This window comes from Arachis hypogaea, chromosome 16 (assembly GCF_003086295.3).
Source record: "Arachis hypogaea cultivar Tifrunner chromosome 16, arahy.Tifrunner.gnm2.J5K5, whole genome shotgun sequence".
In the NCBI taxonomy this organism is placed as follows: domain Eukaryota; kingdom Viridiplantae; phylum Streptophyta; class Magnoliopsida; order Fabales; family Fabaceae; genus Arachis; species Arachis hypogaea.
In genome coordinates, this window is record NC_092051.1 from 41,332,734 (window position 1) to 41,350,784 (window position 18,051).

The window sequence follows — 18,051 nt, forward strand, 5'->3', positions numbered from 1 at the left end:
CAAAACTGAGCTACAGAGGTTGGGAAGATCAGTCTGTCAGCCCTGACCTCTTCGCACTCAAACCGTCATAACTTGAGCTACAGAGGTCTAAATGAGGCGGTTCCAATTGCGTTAGAAAACTAACATCCAGGGCTTCGTAATGATTTATAATTTGCAATAGCTGCCCCGAAGATAGGCGACACGCACGCGTGTCCTGGAGAAAATTCAATCCACGTGTACGCGTGGACGACGCATACGCGTGACTTTGCCGCGTGCTGGACATATCAGAAATTGTTGGGGGGGGATTTCTGGGCTATTTTAGACCCATTTTTCGGCCCAGAAAACACAGATTAGAGGCTATAAAGTGGGAAAAATCAAGGATTCATACACAACATACATTCACATAATTTTAGGTTTTAGATGTAGTTTCTAGAGAGAGGGGCTCTCTCCTCTCTCTTAAGTTTTAAGATTTAGGATTTCTCTTGGTTTTAGGATTATCTTTTCTCAATTCCAGGTTCAATGTTCCTTTAATTTAATTTATCTTCTACTTTTATTTGTTCTAGCTTTCCAGTTTATTTATTTTCCTTGTTATTTACTTTATGTTGACAATTTGGTTTATGCACTCTTCATGTTAGATTTGAATTTCTATCTAATGCAATATGAGGTATTTCAAATTTATGATTTTAATTTAGCTTTTTACATTCTTAGCTTGAATTGATTAATTGGTGACACTTGAATTATCAAACTCTTTGTTGATTGATAATTGGAATTTACTGGTTAATTTGGATCCCTCTGAAGCTAGTCTTTCCTTAGGAGTTGACTAGGACTTGAGAAATCAAATTAATTAGTCCACTTGACTTTTTTTATTTAGTAAGGGTTAACTAAGTGGGAGTAATGAACAATTTTCATCACAATTTATAAGGGTAACTAGGATAGGATTTCCAATTTTCATACCTTGCTAAGAGCTTTATTAGTTATTACTTTAATTCTTGCAATTTACTTTTCCTGTTCATTATTCAAAAACCCCAAAAAGATAATCTTCCATAACCAATAATAAATACACCTCCCTGCAATTCCTTGAGAGATGACCCGAGGTTTAAATACTTCGGTTATTAATTTTATTAGGGGTTTGTTACTTGTGACAACCAAAATTTTGTATGAAAGGATTTCTTGTCGGTCTAGAAGCTATACTTGCAACGAAAACTTATTTGTGAAATTCTTTACCTTCAAAATCCGTTCGTCCTGTGCCAAAAGGACCAAAAATGCTAACGGGTTAGACCAGGTCCAAACTGGGACCAAAGTCCAACATATATAAGCTCACTTAATGAGCTTTCCAGCCCATTTCTTCCCCCAAAGAAAGAGGGGCGCGGTTATAAGCGAAGAGAGGAAGAAGGGAGTGGTTACTATTCACCTCCACCTTCCGGAAGCCATAACTTTTGATCCGGAGCTCCGATTGACGAGACGTTTGCGGCCACGCGAAGCTCTTGATGAGCTCTTCCATTCTATCTAAGTTTTTCTGTTAAGGACTCAAAACTCCATCCCCAGTTTCTATCCCTAGATTCTGCACGTTTTTATGTTTGGTTTTTGAATAGATTTTGTGGTTTTGGTTGTTTTGGTGATCTCTAGTAGCGGATAATTGTTGAATTTTATCCCTACTCACGTTGGATAAGGTAAGGTTCGACCAAACCCTTGTGTTTAGTTATTTTGTGTATCTTAGGTTTTGATTTTGGTGATATATGTGTTGTTAGTTTGAGCTTTGGTGTTTATTGGAGTTGGTTGAGGACTTGGATCAAGCTTGGTGGCTTCATTTTGGTGTTTGGTGCATTTGAAAATCGGCCAAGATATGGTTTTGGTTTCCTTAATGTCATATGTAATGTTTATAGATACTTAGGCTAGTTGACCTTAAGATAGGATTGAATGCTTGGGTGTATGTTTAATTGTATGCAAATTTGATGTTTGATGATAAGTTGTATGGAGGTGGATGACGAGAGTTGTGATTTATTATTGTTGATGAGGGTTATTGGTGTTAATGATATATTATGATGTTGGTTGATATTGATGAGTGTGTATGTTGATTGTGGAAATATGAATGTTTATAATGATTGATAAGGTTAAGGTAAATTGATGAGAAGTATGAATTTTGATTTTGAGGACAATTGGTGTAAATGTGAGTTATTAAGGATAATGAGAAGAATAAACGTTTTGATGGATTTGAGTAATGTTGGTTATTGTTTGGTGGTAATTATGGGAATTGATGAGGATTTGTATTGGTGTTTTTGAGTATTTATGATGATTAGTTATGTTGATGATTGATGGAAATGGTAATTGGTAATATTGATGTTAATGAGATCCATGGAAATTGAAAAATGTGACTTTGGTTGGATTTAGAGTTGTTGAATGGTTTGGAAGGTTGTGTGATTGAGAAAATGGTTGAAGTAGTGTTTGGTATAAATTTTGGGCTATTCTGGTATGGTTGAAATGTGTTTGATTTGGTATTGGGTTGAGGTTTGGTTAAAAATTGAGTTTGTGAGATTTTGGGTAAAAAAATAGAATTTTAGTGAACTTTGATGGGTCATAACTTGTGCCTCAATTTTCGAAATTTGTTGAAACTTGTTTAGAATTAAAGTTCATTGAAAGGTCTTCAAATTGATATAAAGTTTGTAAAATTTGGATTTTTGTAGAGGAAGTTATGATCATTCAAAGTTTGGTGTCCAAAATCTAAAATTCTGCAATGTTGCAGAATTTTGTGATTTCTAGTATGTGCGTACGCACAGCTGATGAGCAGATAATTTATACGCTTTTTGGCACTGTTTTTACATAGTTTTTAGTATGTTTTAATTACTTTTTAGTATATTTTTATTAGTTTTTATTCAAAAATCACATTTCTGGACTTTACTATGAGTTTGTGTATTTTTTTTGTGATTTCAGGTATTTTCTGGCTGAAATTGAGGGACCTGGGCAAAAATCTGATTCAAAGGCTGAAAAAGGACTCCAGATGCTGTTGGATTCTGACCTCTCTGCACTCGAAATGGATTTTTTGGAGCTACAAAAACCCAATTGGCGCACTCCCAATTGCTTTGGAAAGTAGACATCTAGGGCTTTCCAGCAATATATAATAGTTCATACTTTGCTCGAGTTTTGACGACGCAAACTGGCATTCAAACGCTAATTTCCTGCCCTATTCTGGAGTTAAACGCCAGAAACAGGTTGCAAATCAGAGTTAAACGCCAGAAACAGGTTACAACTTGGCGTTTAACTCCAAAAAGAGTCTCTACACATGAAAGCTCAGCCCAAGCACAAACCAAGTGGGCCCGGAAGTGGATTTTCTGCATCATTTACTTATTTCTATAACCCTAGCTACTAGTTTAGTATAAAAACTACTTTTAGTGATTTATTTAAAAACCTTGGATCATTTTTGAGAGTATCTTTGTATCACTTTTGATCATTGATCACGTTTAGGGGGCTGGCCATTCGGCCATGCCTGGACCACTTTCACTTATGTAATTTTCAATGGTGGAGTTTCTACACCCCATAGATTAAGGTATGGAGCTCTGCTGTTCTTCATGAATTAATGCAAAGTACTATTATTTTTCTATTCAACTCAAGCCTATTTCTTCTCTAAGATATTCATTCGCACACAAGAACATGATGAATGTGATGATTATGTGACGCTCATCACCATTCTCACCTATAAATGCGTGCCTGATAACCACTTCCATTCTACATGCAAACAAGCTTGAATGTGTATCTCTTGGGTTTCTAATCTAAGATTAAAACCTTCGTGGTATAGGCTAGAATTATTGGTGGCCATTCCTAAGATCCGGAAAGTCTAACCCTTTTCCGTGGTATTCTGAGTAGGATCTAGGAAGGGATGACTGTGACAAGCTTCAAACTCGCAAGTGTTGGGCGTAGTAACAGACGCAAAAGGATCAATGGATCCTATTCCAACATGATCGAGAACCGACAGATGATTAGCCGTGCGGTGACAGTGCATTTGGACCATTTTCACTGAGAAGACGGGAAGTAGCCATTGACAACAGTGATGCCCAACATACAGCTTGCCATGGAAAGGAGTATGAATGATTGAATGAAGGCAGTAGGAAAGCAGAGATTCAGAAGGTGCAAAGCATCTCCATATGCTTATCTGAAATCCCACCAATAAATTACATAAGTATTTCTATCTTATTTTATTTATATTTTAATTATCAAAACCTCATAACCATTTGAATCTGCCTGACTGAGATTTACAAGATGACCATAGCTTGCTTCAAGCCGATAATCTCCGTGGGATCAACCCTTACTCACGTAAGGTTTATTACTTGGATGACCCAGTGCACTTGCTGGTTAGTTGTGCGAAGTTGTGAAGAAGAATTGAGATTATGATAGTGCATACCAAGTTTTTGGCGCTGTTGAGGTCACAATTTTCGTGCACCAAGTTTTTGGCGCCGTTGCCGGGGATTGTTCGAGTTTGGACAACTGACGGTTCATCTTGTTGCTTAGATTAGGTAATTTTATTTTAATTGTAAGCTTTTTGTTTTTGTTCTTTTTATTTTCAAAAAAATTTTCAAAAAATAAATTATTCTATGTCTTTAAAATTTTTAAGAATGAATTCTAGAGTTTTAGATGATGCTTTTATCATCACAGGAGCTAATTGATTCCCATCAATTTGGCTGTTGTATGTAATGTCCTGCTAAAGCTTGGCTAGCCATGTCTAATCTTTTTAGACTGAAGCTTTAGACTAACATTGCATGATTCCTGGAATTCTTATTAAAAATTTTGAAATCCTTATTTTCTCTTTTCCAATTAATTTTTGAAAAATTAAAAAAAAATAATAAAATCATAAATCAAAAATATTTTATGTTTCTTGTTTGAGTCTTGTGTCAAATTTTAAGTTTGGTGTCAATTGCATGTTTTAAATTTTCTAAAAATTTTCGAAAACTCATGCATGTGTCTTTCATGATCTTCAAGTTGTTCTTGATGATTTTCTTTGTTTGATCTTTGCATTTTCTTGTTTGGTGTCTTTTCTTGTTTTTCATATGCATTCGAGTTATTAGTGTCTAGAGAATAAAAATTTTTAAGTTTGGTATCTTGCATGTTTTTCTTTTCTTAAAAATTTTTTCAAAAATATGTTCTTGATGTTCATCATGATCTTCAAAAAGTGTTCTTGGTGTTCATCTTGACATTCAAAAAGTGTTCTTGGTGTTCATCTTGACATTCAAAGTGTTCTTGCATGCATTGTGTATTTTGATTCATAATTTTCATGTTTTGAGTCTTTTTGTTGTTTTTCTCTCTCTTCATAAAAATTCAAAAATAAAAAAATATCTTTCCTTATTTCACTCATAAATTTCGAAAACTTGAATTGATTTAGTCATAATTTTTTTTTAAATTTAATTGTTTCTTATGAGTCAAGTCAAATTTTCAATTTAAAAATTCTATCTTTTTCAAAAAAATCAAATCTTTTTCATTTTTTCTTTCATATTTTCGAAAACTTTTAAAAATTGATTTTCAAAATTAAATGCTAACCATTAATATGATTGATTAAAAAATTTCAAGTTGTTACTTGCCTATTAAGAAAAGTTTCAATCTTTAAATTTTAAAATCATATCTTTTAGTTTCTTGTTAGTCAAGTAATCAACTTTAATTTCAAAATCAAATCTTTTTAAATTTCTTTTTCAAATCTTTTTCAAAATAAACTTCAATCATATCTTTTTCAAAAATCAATTTCAAAATCTTTTCTAACTTTTTATCTTTTCAAAATTGATTTTTAAATCTTTTTCAATTAACTACTTGACTTCTTGTTTGATTTTAAAAGTTTTCTATTTCAATCACATCTTTTTCAAAACCAACTAACTACTTTTCTCTCTCCAATTTTCGAAAATCACTAACAATTTTTTTTCAAAAATCTCTTTTTATTTAATTACTTCATTCAGTTTTCAAATTTTATTTTATTTCTCTTTTTAAATTTCGAATTATAACTAATATTTAAAATAAAAACAAAAATATTTTTTTATTTTATTTTATTTAATTTTCGAATTCTTCTCCCTCTCATCTCTTTCTATTTATTTTTTTTACTAACACTCCTCTTCCACTCAAAATTCGAACCCCCTCTTCTTCTCTGTGTTCGAATTTTTCTCTTCTCCTTCTTCTACTCTTCTCTTCTTCTACTCACATAAAGGAATCTCTATACTGTGACATAGAGGATTCCTCTTCTTTTCTGTTCTCTTCTTTTTTTTATATGAGCAGGAACAGGGATAAAGACATTCTTATTGAAGCTGATCATGAACCTGAAAGGACTCTTAAGAGGAAACTAAGAGAAGCTAAAGCACAATACTTTGGAGAGGACCTGACAGAATTTTTTGAAAAAGAAGAGGAGATGGCCGAACCCAAAAACAATGGTGGAGATGCAAGGAAGATGCTTGGTGACTTTATTGCACCCTCTTCTAACTTCTATGGAAGAAGCATCTCAATTTCTGCAATTGGAGCAAATAACTTTGAGCTTAAGCCTCAATTAGTTTCTCTAATGTAGCAGAATTGTAAATTTCATGGACTTCCAATGGAAGATCCTCATCAGTTTTTAGCTGAATTCTTACAAATCTGTGACACTGTCAAGACCAATGGAGTTGATCCCGAGGTCTACAGGATTATACTTTTCCCTTTTGCTGTAAGAGACAGAGCTAGAACATGGTTGAATTCACAACCTAAGGAAAGCCTGAACTCTTGGGATAAGCTAGTCAGTGCTTTCCTGGCTAAATTCTTTCCATCTCAAAAGATGAGCAAGCTTAGAGTGGAAATCCAAACCTTCAGACAGAAGGAAGGTGAGTCCCTCTATGAAGCTTGGGAAAGATATAAGCAACTGATCAAAAGGTGTCCTACTGACATGCTTCCAAAATGGAGCATCATAAGTATATTCTATGATGGTCTGTCCGAGTTGTCAAAAATGTCATTGGACCATTCTGCAGGAGGATTTCTTCATCTAAAAACCCCTGCAGAAGCTCAGGAACTCATTAAAATGGTTGCAAATAACCAGTTCATGTACACCTCTGAGAAGAATCCTGTGAACAATGAGACACCTCAGAAGAAGGGAGTTGTTAAAATTGATACTCTGAATGCCATATTGGCTCAGAACAAAATATTGACTCAGCAAGTCAATATGATTTCTCAGAGTCTGAATGGATTGCAAGCTGCATCCAACAGTACTAAGGAAGCATCTTTTGAAGAAGAAGCTTATGATCCTGAGAACCCTGCAATGGCAGAGGTGAATTACATGGGAGAACCTTATGGAAACACCTATAATCCATCATGGAGAAATCATTTAAATTTCTCATGGAAGGATCAACAAAAGCCTCAACAAGGCTTCAATAATAATGGTGGAAGAAACAGATTTAGCAATAGCAAGCCATTTCCATCATCTTTTCAGCAACAGACAGAGAATTTTGAACAGAGCCATTCTGGCCTGGCAATCATAGTCTCTGATCTATCCAAGACCACACTAAGTTACATGAATAAAACATGGTCCTCCATTAGAAATTTGGAGGCACAGGTGGGTCAGCTGAGTAAGAAGATTACTGAAACTTCTCCCAGTACTCTCCCAAGCAATACAGAAGAAAATCCTAAGAGAGAGACCAAGGCCATAACCATGACCAACATGGCCGAACCTGGAGAGAGTGAGGAGGACGTGAGTCCCAGTGAGAAAAGCCTCATGGGACATCCTCTGGACAGAAAGGAGTTTCCCTTTGAGGAACCAAAGGAATCTGAGGCTCATACAGAGACCATAGAGATTCCATTGAACTTCCTTCTGCCATTCATGAGCTCTGATGAATATTCCTCCTCTGAAGAAGATGAAGACATCACTGAAGAGCAAGTTGCTAAATATCTAGGAGCAATCATGAAGCTGAATGCCAAGTTATTTCGTAATGAGATTTGGAAGGATGAACCCCCCTTGTTCACCAGTGAACTGAATGCATTAATGAGGCAGACATTACCTCAGAAGAAACTGGATCCCGGAAAATTCTTCAAACCTTGTACCATAGGCACCATGACCTTTGACAAGGCTCTATGTGACCTGGGGTCAGAGATAAACCTCATGCCACTCTCTGTAATGGAGAAACTGGGAATCTTTGAGGTACAAGCTGCAAGAATCTCACTAGAGATGGCAGACAAATCAATGAAACATGCTTATGGAATAGTAGAGGACGTGCTAATGAAGGTTGAAGGCCGTTACATCCCTGCTGATTTCATAATCCTAGACACTGGAAAGGATGAGGATGAATCCATCATCCTTGGCAGACCCTTCCTAGCCACAGCAAAAGCTGTGATTGATGTTCACAGAGGAGAATTGGTCCTTCAGTTGAATGAGGACTACCTTGTATTCAAGACTCGAGGTTCTCCTTCTGTAACCATGGAGAGGAAGCATGAAAAGCTTCTCTCAATACAGAGTCAAACAAAACCCCCACATTCAAACTCTAAATTTGGTGTTGGGAGGCCACAACCAAACTCTAAGTTTGGTATTGAGAGGCCCCAACCTTGCTTTGATTATCAGTGAGGCTCCATGAGATCCCACTGTCAAGCTATTGACATTAAAGAAGCACTTGTTGGGAGGCAACCCAATGTTATTTAATTATATATATTTATTTTCCATTGCTATTTTATGTTTTCTTTAGGTTGATGATCATGTGAAGTCACAAAAAGAACTGAAAAATCAAAAACAAAATGAAAAACAGCATTTAAAATAGCTCACCCTGGAGGAAGAGCTTACTGGCTTTTAAACGCCAGTAAGAAGCATCAGATTGGCGTTTAACGCCAGAAAGAAGCATCAAGCTGGCGTTCAACGCCAGAAATAAGCTACAGTCTGGCGTTTAACACCAGAACAAAGCATCTAATTGGTGTTTAACGCCAAGAATGGGAGAAAAGCTGGCGTTAAACACTAGAAACAAGCAGCAACCTGGCGTTTAACGCCAGAAATGCACTCTAAGGGCGTTTTGCACGACTAAATGGAGCAGGGATGTTAAGTCCTTGACCCCTCAGGATCTGTGGACCCCACAGGATCCCCACCTACCCCACCTCTTCTTCTCTCCTCTTCACACCCTTTCATAACACTCTTCCCCAAATACCCTTCACCAATCACTTCCATTTTTCTTCCCCAAAAACCCTTCACCACTCACATCCATCCACTCTTCCCCACCAACCCCACCTACCTCTAAATTCAAAATCCATTTCCCTCCCAAACTCAACCCTAATACACGAAACCTAACCCTCCCCCCACCCCTATATAAACCCCTCAACACTACTTCATTTTCACACATTACAAACACTTCTTCTCCCTCTTGGCCAAATACACACTTCCCCTCCATCTCCTCCATTTTCTTCTTCTTCTACTATTTTCCTTTTTCTTTTGCCCGAGGACGAGCAAACATTTTAAGTTTGGTGTGGTAAAAGCGTTGCTTTTTATTTTTCCATAACCATTAATGGCACCTAAGGCCAGAGAAACCTCAAGAAGGAGGAAAGGGAAGGCAATTGCTTCCACCTCTTAGTCATGGGAGATGGAGAGATTCATCTCAAAGGTCCATCAAGACCACTTCTATGAAGTTATGGCCAAGAAAAATGTGATCCCTGAGGTCCCTTTTAAGCTCAAAAAGGGTGAATATCCAGAGATCCGACAAGAGATTAGAAGAAGAGGATGGGAAGTACTCTCCAATCCTATTCAACAAGTCGGAATCTTAATGGTTCAAGAGTTCTATGCAAACGCATAGATCACTAGGAACCATGATCAAAGTATGAACCCGAATCCAAAGAATTGGCTTACAATGGTTTGGGGAAAATACTTATATTTCAGTCCGAAAAATGTAAGGTTGGCATTCAACTTGCCAATGATGGAAGAAAATGCACGCCCCTACACTAGAAGGGTCAACTTTGATCAAAGGTTGGACCAAGTTCTCATGGACATATGTGAGGAAGGAGCTCAATGGAAAATTGACTCAAGAGGCAAGCCGGTTCAATTGAAAAGGCATGACCTTAAACCTGTGGCTAGAGGATGGTTGGAGTTCATCCAACGCTCTATCATTCCTACTAGCAACCAATCCGAAGTAACTGTGGATCGGGCCATTATGATCCATAGTATCATGATTGGGGAGGAAGTGGAAGTTCATGAGATTATACCTCAATAACTCTACAAGGTGGCTGACAAGTCCTCCACTTTGGCAAGGTTAGCCTTCCCTCACCTTATTTGTCACCTCTGTAATTCGGCTGGGATTGTCATAGATGAAGACATCCACATTGAAGAGGACAAGCCCATCACTAAAAAGAGAATGGAGCAAACTAGAGAGCCCACTCATGGACCTCAACAAAAACATGAGGAAATTCCTCATCATGAAATCCCTGAGATGCCTCAAGGGATGCACTTTCCTCCACAAAACTATTGGGAGCAAATCAACACTTTCCTAGGAGAATTAAGTTCCAACATGGGACAACTAAGGGTGGAGTACCAAGAGCATTCCATCCTCCTCCATGAAATTAGAGAAGATCAAAGAGCCATGAGGGAGGAGCAACAAAGGCAAGGAAGAGACATTGAGGAGCTAAAGCACTCCATAAGATATTCAAGAGGAAGAACTAGCCGTCATCACTAAGGTGGACCCGTTCTTTAATTTCTTTGTTCTTTATTTTTCTATTTTTTTCGTTTACTATGCTCTATGTTTATTTATGTTTGTGTCTTTATTACATGATCATTAGTGTTTAAGTGTCTATGTCTTAAAGCTATGAATGTCCTATGAATCCATCACCCTTCTTAAATGAAAACTGTTTTTAATTACAAAAGAACAAGAAGTACATGATTCCGAATTCATCCTTGAAATTAGTTTAATTATTTTGATGTGGTGACAATACTTTTTGTTTTCTGAATGAATGCTTGAACAGTGCATATATCTTTTGAATTTGTTGTTTATGAATGTTAAAATTGTTGGCTCTTGAAAGAATGATGAAAAAGGAGAAATGTTATTAATAATTTGAAAAATCATAAAATTAATTCTTGAAGCAAGAAAAAGCCGTGAATAACAAGGCTTGCAAAAAAAATATGGCAAAAATAAAAGAAAAAAAAAGAGAAGAAAGAAAAAGAAAAAGCAAGTAGAAAAAGCCAAGAGCTCTTTAAACCAAAAGGCAAGAGCAAAAAGCCAGTAACCCTTTAACCAAAAGGCAAGGGTAAAATAAAAAGGATCCAAGGCTTTGAGTATTAATGGATAGGAGGGCCCAAAGGAATAAAATCCTGGCCTAAGCGGCTAAACCAAGCTGTCCCTAACCATGTGCTTGTGGCGTGAAGGTGTCAAGCCAAAAGCTTGAGACTGAGCAGTTAAAGTCGTGATCCAAAGCAAAAAGAGTGTGCTTAAGAACCCTGGACACCTCTAATTGGGGACTCTAGCAAAGCTGAGTCACAATCTGAAAAGGTTCACCCAGTTATGTGTCTGTGGCATTTATGTATCCGGTGGTAATACTGGAAAACAAAGTGCTTAGAGCCACGGCCAAGACTCATAAAGTAGCTGTGTTCGAGAATCAACATACTGAACTAAGAGAATCAATAACACTATCTGAATTCGGAGTTCCTATAGATGCCAATCATTCAGAGGCAAAAAGCTACTAGTCCCGCTCATATAATTAGAGCTAAGTTTCATTGATACTTTGGAATTTATAGTATATTCTCTTCTTTTTATCCTATTTGATTTTTAGTTGCTTGGGGACAAGCAACAATTTAAGTTTGGTGTTGTGATGAGCGGATAATTTATACGCTTTTTGGCACTATTTTTACATAGTTTTTAGTATATTTTTATTAGTTTTTATTCAAAAATCACATTTCTGGACTTTACTATGAGTTTATGTGTTTTTCTGTGATTTCAGGTATTTTCTGGCTGAAATTGAGGGACCTGAGCAAAAATCTAATTCAAAGGCTGAAAAAGGACTGCAGATGCTGTTGGATTCTGACCTCCCTGCACTCGAAATGATTTTTCTGGAGCTTCAGAAGCCCAATTGGCGCAGTCTCAATTGAGTTGGAAAGTACACATCCAGGGCTTTCCAGTAATATATAATAGTCCATACTTTTCTCGAGTTTTGACGACGCAAACTGGCGTTCAAACGCCAACTTCCTGCCCTATTCTAGAGTTAAACGATAGAAACAGGTTGCAAATCAGAGTTAAATGCCAGAAACAGGTTACAACCTAGCGTTTAACTCCAGAAAGAGTCTCTACACATGAAAGCTCAATGCTCAGCCCAAGCACACACCAATTGGGCCCGGAAGTGGATTTTCTGCATCATTTACTTATTTCTATAACCCTAGCTACTAGTTTAGTATAAAAACTACATTTAGTGATTTATTTAAAAACCTTGGATCATTTTTGAGAGTATCTTTGTATCACTTTTGATTATTGATCACGTTTAGGGGGCTGGCCATTCGGCCATGCCTGGACCACTTTCACTTATGTAATTTTCAACGGTGGAGTTTCTACACCCCATAGATTAAGGTGTGGAGCTCTGCTGTTCTTCATGAATTAATGCAAAGTACTATTGTTTTTCTATTCAACTCAAGCCTATTTCTTCTCTAAGATATTCATTCGCACACAAGAACATGATGAATGTGATGATTATGTGACGTTCATCACTATTCTCACCTATGAATGCGTGCCTGATAACCACTTCCGTTCTACATGCAAACAAGCTTGAATGTGTATCTCTTGGGTTTCTAATCTAAGATTAAAACCTTCGTGGTATAGGCTAGAATTATTGGTGGCCATTCCTGAGATTCGGAAAGTCTAAACCTTGTCTGTGGTATTGATGAGATATTTTGGAGGAAAAATAAATTTCTCCCAAAACACACAAATCTAACCGGCAAGTGCACCGGGTCGCATCAAGTAATAAAAACTCACGGGAGTGAGGTCGATCCCACAGGGACTGAAGGATTGAGCAATTTTAGTTTAGTGGTTAATTTAGTCAAGCGAATCTAGATTTGGTTGAGTGTTTTGTGATTTGCAGAAATTAAATTGCATGGAATTAAAGAGAACATGAAATAAATTGCTGAATCTTAAAGAACAAGAAATTAAATAGCAGAAACTTAGAATGCAAGAAATGTAAATTGCGGAATCTTAAAGTGCAAGAAATGTAAACGGCTGGAATTGTAAAGGGAATTGGGGAATGGATTTGCAGAATTTAAACAGGGAAAAGTTGAATTGCATTAAACAGAAGAGTAAAAGGGAATTGGGATTGAAACGGATCTTGAAGCAGTAAAGTAAATGAACATTAAAAGCAAGAAACAGAATGTAAATTGGGAATTCAGATCTCAGGACCCAGAGACTAGAAAACCAAGTCTAGATCTCAATGCCTTCCTAGATCCAACAAGAATAATTGCAAAGGAAATTGTAAATTGCAAGGAAAGTAAATGAGAATCAAGTAACAGAAACGGAAATTCAATTGCAGTAAATAAACAGAGAGATCCAAGGTTGAGATTGAAACAGAATTTCTTCAATTCTCCAACCCAAAATCCAAGACAATTGTAATTGAAATTGAAAGCAATAAAACTGAGAGGAAGAGAAGTGAATTCTCCTTCCCCAAGACAAGAAATTAAAAATCACTCAATATCCAAAGCTCTCCGAAAACTATTATGAAAATTCCAAAAGAAAGCTCCCCGAAAAACTTGAATTCTATCCTATTTATACACTTTCTTCCAATGATCTTCAAGCCTTGAGTTGGGCCTTTGCTCTTGGTGGAATTGGGTTGAAAGAGGCCTTGGTTGATTGCTCTTGAAGTTTGGAGAAGAACCAAAGTGAACCAATTGAACCGGGTTTGAGTTTTGCAAAAGTTGGACCAAAAGTTTGAGCAAAAGTTAGGGGTCTAACTTTTGCTCCAACTTTTCATATCAGCTAACACCACTTTGCTGATATGAACGTTGGTGCCAACGTTAGGGGTCTAACTTTGGCCCTAACGTTGGCCTTGCCTTGTGTACTTGTGGCGCCAACGTTAGCCACCAAGTTAGGGGCTAACGTTGGCGCAAACTTTTGCTCCTCCTTGTGATTTTCATGTGCCAACGTTAGCCACCAAGTTAGGGGGCTAACGTTGGCGCAAACTTTTGGTGCCCAGGGAGGTTTTCTTCATGCCAACGTTAGCCTCAAAGTTAGGGGGCTAACGTTGGCGCAAACTTTTGGTGCCCAGGGGTGAATTTTATGTGCCAACGTTAGCATCAAAGTTAGGGGGCTAACGTTGGCGCAAACTTTTGGTACCCAAGGAGTGATTTTCAAGTTCCAACGTTAGCCTCCAAGTTAGGGGGCTAACGTTGGGGCTAACTTTTCAACCAAAAGTTTGTGCAAAAGTTTGATGCTAACTTTAGGTCCAGCTTTTTGCTTCCTGGTTCAATTTCACTTATTCCATTGTCTTCTCTTTACTCCTAGCTATTCCTTCTTGCTTCAGCCTTTCTCCAAGCTTTCTTCACCTATAATTAATCAACCAAACACATCAAAGCTATGCTTAAAATCATGAGATATTCATTCTTTCATAATATGTGACAATTATAGTATAAAACCTCATGAAATAGCATGAATTCATACATGGTTGATTCAATCAAGGGAAACATGAAAATCTACCTAATTGGCTTGCTTGTAGCTCAAGAAAGTGCATAATTCTAATGAAAATGAAAGAAAAAGACTAGTTAAAATAGGCTAAGATGACTTGTCATCAGGTATTCCGAGTAGGATCTGGGAAGGGATGACTGTGACGAGCTTCAAACTCGCAAGTGTTGGGCGTAGTGACAGACGCAAAAGGATCAATGGATTCTATTCCAACATGATGGAGAACCGACAGATGATTAGCCATGCGGTGACAGCACATTTGGACCATTTTCACTGAGAGGACGGGAAGTAGCCATTGACACCAGTGATGCCCAACATACAGGTTGCCATGGAAAGGAGTTTAAATGATTGAATGAAGACAGTAGGAAAGCAGAGATTCAGAAGGAGTAAAGCATCTCCATACGCTTATCTGAAATCCCACCAATGAATTACATAAGTATTTCTATCTTATTTTATTTATATTTTAATTATCAAAACCTCATAACCATTTGAATCTAACTGACTGAGATTTACAAGATGACCATAGCTTGCTTCAAGCCGACAATCTCTGTAGGATCGACCCTTACTCACGTAAGGTTTATTACTTGGACGACCCAGTGCACTTGCTGGTTAGTTGTGCGAAGTTGTGAAGAAGAATTGAGATTATGATAGTGCGTACCAAGTTTTTGGCGCCGTTGAGATCACAATTTCGTGCACCATCAGCCTTGTATGCACGCACACACCAAGAAAGTTTTACAACCCGTGTGTACGCACAGCCCTGTACGCACACACGTGTTGGGAAGATCAGTCTGTTGGGGCCGCTAGCACAGGTTGTGCGAGTGAACAGACATTGTAAATTTTGGTACATGTGCGTACGCATACCCCTGGTAGTAGGGCACGCTCCCCCGGAATATTTCCCTCTAAAAGGAGAAGGTGGTAGGGCACTCATCCCTCGAAATTCTTCCTCCTTATGCACAATAGAGAGACTAATTCGGGAGTTGTCGATGGATTTTCTGTCGGGTTTGACGATAACCGACATGTGATATTACAGCCAATAGGGCAGACATTCATCATGTGCATCTTTTATAACCTTGCTTGCTTTGTTTACTTGAGTTTGCCTAATTGTATAACATGCCTACCTGCTTCTTAAACTACTTGTTGTATATGAATATTATCTGTGTTTTACTTGTTTGCAATAACTGTGATTGTCTGGTGCTGAGGAGGTTAGGTAGGCGGTGGCAATGGGATCGCACAGAGGTTTGGTTGGTGAAGGCTGTGGAATACAGCGGTGTGATTAGTATTAGTTAGAATTCTCATAAGTTTAGATAACCCGATTTATGGTGTAGGTTCTTTATATATTTATTTATTTTACTCTAAGCTTGAATATCCGTATGTGATGTGGAGTTCTAGGATTGCCTTCGGCGTCTCGGAGCCTTACATCTTACATCATTGGGCACTGTTACCATACTGAGAAACTCTGGTTCTCATTCCATACCTTGTTGTTGTTTTTCAGATGCAGGTCGTGATCTAGTTCGGTGAGATTGCAGATATGGTGACAGAGCGGAGTATGGTTCATTCCTTGTTTATTTCTGTCTTACTTTTGTCATAGTATTCTCTCGCCTTTTGTATATTTATCTTTATGGCCTTAGAGGCTTATTTGAGAGAATAGTTGTTTAAGCTGTTTTTAACTCCAAAGACTCTGTATGTCTGTATATTCTAGTCAGCTTAAACTCCGCAAGCTGCGACTACCTATGATTATTATACTATTATATCTGTATATATTCCATTCGTTTGCTTCTATATCTTGTATCTTATGCGTTAGATTCGTGTGAACGTTTCGCGCTTCTGTAATCCTTTTTTTAGCTTAATCCTTCATCAGGCTTCTAGAATATATATTATTTCCTCCTATATAAATATATATAAGCCTTAGAATTGTCGTAACTTTTGATTAATCTTTACCTTACGGCTAGAGATAAGGCTTAGGGTAATTGGGGTGTTACAAATCATATATATGGTAGGGTCAGATCATGAACCTTTCCCAGCTGGATTTAGAGACCAAGCAAGGTAATCTCAACTATATTATGCAGGAATCCAGCACCTTTTATATTTGAAGTCGGCACTGAATTTTGGACCATAGTTTGAACCACTCTAGGAAACTTTGATAGTTTGACTCGGCCACTTCTATAAGTATTCCCGTCACTGGTGTGCTGAAGCATTGTACAAGAATGTACTAAGGTGCAGTTTCCCTTGTACTACTTTGTTCCTTGTTTTCCCTTCTATATCTGAGCTAGTGTTGCTATAAATTATTTTAACATTTTTGATCTTGTTTATATATTTTATATTGACTGCTTGGGTGATTTCTTACAATGAACAGATTTTTCCAACTAATATTCACGTTGCGCTTGGATCTGTTAATCATCTTTTTATATGTATTGGGTTTCTTGCAGCATTAGTAGCTGGTTTTTTTCTCTGGCAGAAAATCCTATATGGTATTGAGCTATTTATTTTTCTTCTGAATACAAATATCAAATAGAGATAGTAACATATATAAGATTGTTAACCTTGAAATTTTGTTGTAGAGTAACTGGAAGCCTTTAAATTTTTTGTTGAGCTGTGAATCCAAGTTTGTTGCTACTTTTCCTCTAAGATCATCCTGCAAAGGGCACTATTACAAGGGAACATTAAGGGGTTCAGTTCTATTTTTCCTTCGGAGAAAAAAGAAAAAAATTTAATCTTTACATTCAAAAGATTGTTTTTCTTCTTCTGCTGCCCCCTTTTTCATTCTTTTTGAAATTTGATATCTATCTACTTGCATTGCATCCTGCATTGCCAATTGGTTCGATTCCTTTCTCCCATTTTTATGGTAATTCAATGGTCCTTTTTGACTTTTTTTTGTTTCTTTATCAAAAGAAAAAACTGCACTGAGCTTGCTTGCTAATGGGGTTATTCGTTGTTTCTTCATTGTTACGTCTTTGGTTGATGATTGTCAGCATTTTCATTATTATGTTCTGTGAAAAGGAAATGAAATCATTTTGTTGATGTTGGTGTCATTTTTTTCAACTCCACCAAACATTGCTGGGAATCATTCTGAGAGGGGGATATTGAGCTCGGTTATGTACTTGTTGGGCACAATGTTGTAATGAAAAGATAAAATACAAAAAATGAGGGACCCTGGTTATGTACTTGTTGGGCACAAAGTTGTAAGGAAAAGATAAAATATAGAAAATGAAGGACCCTGACGTGATCTTCAGACCTTAGACCTGCTATTAATTTTGCATTCCTTTTGTAATTATACATGCGTTTTGCCTAGTTAGTGAATTTCTGATGGATAGGAGGTTGAGGGTTTTTTGTTACTGAAAAAACCTGGAAAGTTTTGTATTGAGTATTAATGTATAAAACAATTATGGCAAAAATTATATATGTTGCTAATTATTGTTTGATTTGTCTAGTAATAAAAATTGCATACTATATTTATAGGTTTGGTAATAAAAAAGGATTG

General features: G+C 37.0%; 1 non-coding gene across 1 annotated transcript; it reads right to left on the reverse strand.

Moving 5' to 3' along the window:
• Nucleotides 1-6,754: 6,754 nt before the first annotated feature.
• LOC112761976 (small nucleolar RNA R71) lies at nt 6,755-6,862 on the reverse strand. Its single transcript, XR_003182341.1, has one exon. It is a non-coding gene; the product is annotated as a small nucleolar RNA R71 (small nucleolar RNA).
• Nucleotides 6,863-18,051: the final 11,189 nt, after the last annotated feature.